This window comes from Arachis hypogaea, chromosome 1 (assembly GCF_003086295.3).
Source record: "Arachis hypogaea cultivar Tifrunner chromosome 1, arahy.Tifrunner.gnm2.J5K5, whole genome shotgun sequence".
In the NCBI taxonomy this organism is placed as follows: Eukaryota; Viridiplantae; Streptophyta; class Magnoliopsida; order Fabales; family Fabaceae; genus Arachis; species Arachis hypogaea.
The window spans coordinates 13,751,514-13,755,843 of record NC_092036.1 but is presented as its reverse complement, the minus strand read 5'-3'; positions in this window follow the sequence as shown (position 1 = coordinate 13,755,843).

Below are 4,330 nucleotides of genomic sequence, written 5' to 3'. Positions count from 1 at the left end.
GAAATGAAGACTCCTCTGAACACTGAGGATGAGTTGGAGAAGGTTGATTCAGACGAGGTCTTCCCTGTGTTCAAAGAAGGGGGAAGGTTTGGAGAGTTTAAACTTGAGGTTGAAATTAAATTTAATACAAAGATGGAGTTCAAAAAGACTGTGCATGAGTACGGTATTCAGGAGAAAAGGCAAATCTAGTTTAAGAAGAATGACAGTGTAAGGAGGAGAGATGTGTGTAAGAGCGAGGATTGTGGTTGGCTTGTATATGCTTCCTGAGATAGTGAAAAAAATTGTTGGCAGATCAAGACCTTTATGGATGATCACACTTGTCCAAGAGAGACTAAGAATAGACTGGCTAACTGTTGAGTTAAGAAATTAACTAAATTAATTAGTGATGACAAACATTATTTTTGGACAAAATGAATAATTAGTGTTGATTAATTATAATTTCATATTACTAATTATTTATAAAATATTACAGGCCAAAATGTGAATTACAGCCCAAATAGAATGAGAAATAAAACAAGGCTGACGGGCCAACAATGTAAACGAAGCCCATAAGGAAACAAAAATGAAGAAATTAGAACGGGCCAAGCATATCATTACCCGATCCAAGACCGATTTTACTTCAGCAAGCAATTCCCTCCATCTTACTCTTACCAAAGCAACGTTCCTCTCTTTTTTGTCTCAGTCAAATCAAAGTTTCAGAAAAGTAAGAAAGAGAAAGAGAAAGAGCTTCTTCCACACGCCATTCACAAAAGAAGAAAGAAAGAGAAAGATCAAGCTTGAGAGGTCGAAGTCTAATCATCCAGTTCAAACCAAATCAAGTTTAGGTCAAGATTAAAGGTAAACTGTTTCCTCTTCCATGTCAGATCTTCTTCTCTTCTTCCCAACTCTCTGCAAGTCCGAAAATGGCATACAAGGGAAAGTTGCCTTCAGCCCCAATCTGCTGTGTATCCACGGTCTCAAACTTGTCTTGGGGACCAAGTTGGTTTTCAAGGGTCCAGATTAAGTTGACCACTAGAAGGCTTTTGTGATTGCTGCTTTATGGCTTTTGGCCAAGATAAAGGAGTCAGAAGAAAAAAGTTTCTACTCTAAGGTTTAATGAGAAAAAGTGAATCTGTGGGTTGGTGAAGCTCAAGGCTCAAGGTGTTGACCTTGGAAGAAGAACCAAGTAACATGCAAGGAGATAAAAGAAGTTTGGTGTTCAATTCAGAAACCAATGAGAGAAAACCAGAGTTTGTGAGTTGTGTTCTGAAGAAAAGTTCCTCTACTTGGATAATGCTTTCTTTCAAAGAAGCATTTGACCAATACTGAAGAACTTAATCTGAGGTTTGCGAATCTAGTTATGCACATAGCTAAGAGGCTGTTGATGAAGTCAATCTCCTTCATGTTTTACAGATTGTGATGTACTTTTCTATGTTTATCTTTCTGTAATTTCCTGTGAGAAAAGGCATTGTGAGAAAGCTCAAGTAAAAGCCATGAGTGAAAAAAGGTTGAGTGATTGGTATGTGAAATTGTGATCACTACTTTTCACAACTCAATTAATCCCCGGTGATGAACCCAAAAACTTGGTGTTCAATACCATGGCATAAACACAACTTCGCACAACTAACCAGCAAGTGTACTGGGTCGTCCAAGTAATAAACCTTACGCGAGTAAGGGTCGATCCCACAGAGATTGTTGGTATGAAGCAAGCTATGGTCACCTTGTAAATCTTAGTCAGGCAAACTCAAATGGATATGGGTGATATACGAATAAAACATAAAGATAAAGATAGAGATACTTATGTAATTCATTGGTGGGAATTTCAGATAAGCGTATGAAGATGCTTGGTCCCTTCCGTCTCTCTGCTTTCCTACTGTCTTCATCCAATCCTTCTTACTCCTTTCCATGGCAAGCTTATGCAAGGGTTTCACCGTTGTCAGTGGCTACCTCCCATCCTCTCAGTGGAAATGTTCAACGCACCCTGTCACGGCACGGCTATCCATCTGTCGGTTCTCAATCAGGCTGGAATAGAATCCAGTGATTCTTTTGCGTCTGTCACTAACGCCCCGCCCTCAGGAGTTTGAAGCTCGTCACAGTCATTCAATCATTGAATCCTACTCAGAATACCACAGACAAGGTTAGACCTTCCGGATTCTCTTGAATGCCGCCATCAGTTCTAGCCTATACCACGAAGACTCTGATCTCACGGAATGGCTGGCTCAGTTGTCAGGCGAGCGCTCGGTTGTCAGTCGATCAACCATGCATCGTGTATCAGGAATCCAAGAGATATTCACCCAATCGAAGGTAGAACGGAGGTGGTTGTCAGTCACACGTTCATAGGTGAGAATGAAGATGAGTATCACGGATCATCACATTCATCAAGTTGAAGAACAAGTGATATCTTAGAACAAGAACAAGCGGAATTGAATAGAAGAACAATAGTAATTGCATTAATACTCGAGGTACAGCAAAGCTCCACACCTTAATCTATGGTGTGTAGAAACTCCACCGTTGAAAATACATAAGAACAAGGTCTAAGCATGGCCGAATGGCCAGCCTCCCAATGATCTAAGATAGCATCAGAACAAAGATAACTACCCCGATGTCTTAATACAATAGTAAAAGGTCCTACTTATAGAGAACTAGTAGCCTAGGGTTTACAGAGATGAGTAAATGACATAAAAATCCACTTCCGGGCCCACTTGGTGTGTGCTTGGGCTGAGCATTGAAGCATTTTCGTGTAGAGACTCTTCTTGGAGTTAAACGCCAGCTTTTATGCCAGTTTGAGCGTTTAACTCCCATCCTTGTGCCAGTTCCGGCGTTTAATGCTGGGTATTCTGAGGGTGACTTTGAACGCCGGTTTGGGCCATCAAATCTTGGGAAAAGTATGGACTATCATATATTTCTGGAAAGCCCAGGATGTCTACTTTCCAACGCCGTTGAGATCGCGCCAATTGGGTTTCTGTAGCTCCAGAAAATCCACTTCGAGTGCAGGGAGGTCAGAATCCAACAGCATCTGCAGTCCTTTTTAGTCTCTGAATCAGATTTTTGCTCAGGTCTCTCAATTTCAGCCAGAAAATACCTGAAATCACAGAAAAACACACAAACTCATAGTAAAGTCCAGAAAAGTGAATTTTAACTAAAAACTAATAAAAATATACTAAAAACTAACTAGATCATACTAAAAACATACTAAAAACAATGCCAAAAAGCGTACAAATTATCCGCTCATCACAACACCAAACTTAAATTGTTGCTTGTCCTCAAGCAACTGAAAATCAAATAAGATAAAAAGAAGAGAATATGCAATGAATTCCAAAAACATCTATGAAGATCAGTATTAATTAGATGAGCGGGGCTTTTAGCTTTTTGCCTCTGAATAGTTTTGGCATCTCACTCTATCCTTTGAAATTCAGAATGATTGGCTTCTTTAGGAACTCAGAATCCAGATAGTGTCATTGATTCTCCTAGTTAAGTATGATGATTCTTGAACACAGCTACTTATTGAGTCTTGGCCGTGGCCCAAAGCACTATGTCTTCCAGTATTACCACCGGATACATACATGCCACAGACACATAATTGGGTGAACCTTTTCAGATTGTGACTCAGCTTTGCTAGAGTCCCCAATTAGAGGTGTCCAGGGTTCTTAAGCACACTCTTTTTTGCCTTGGATCACAACTTTATTTCTTTCTTTTTCTCTCTCTTTTTTTTTCGTTTTTTTTTACTCACTGCTTTTTCTTGCTTCAAGAATCATTTTTTTATGATTTTTTAGATCCTCAATAACATGTCTCCTTTTTCATCATTCTTTCAAGAGCCAACATTCATGAACCACAAATTCAAAAAACATATGCACTGTTCAAGCATACATTCAGAAAACAAAAGTATTGCCACCACATCAAAATAATTAAACTGTTATAAAATTCAAAATTCATGCAATTCTTCTCTTTTTCAATTAAGAACATTTTTCATTCAAGAAAGGTGATGGATTCATAGGACATTCATAACTTTAAGGCATAGACACTAAGACACTAATGATCACAAGACACAAACATAGATAAACATAAGTACTAAAATTCGAAAAACAGGAAATTAATGAACAAGGAAATTAAAGAACGGGTCCACCTTAGTGATGGCGGCTTGTTCTTCCTCTTGAAGATCCTATGGAGTGCTTGAGCTCCTCAATGTCTCTTCCTTGTCTTTGTTGCTCCTCTCTCATGATTCTTTGATCTTCTCTAATTTCATGGAGGAGGATAGAATGTTCTTGGTGCTCCACCCTTAGTTGTCCCATGTTGGAACTCAATTCTCCTAGGGAGGTGTTTAGTTGCTCCCAATAGTTTTGTGGAGGAAAGT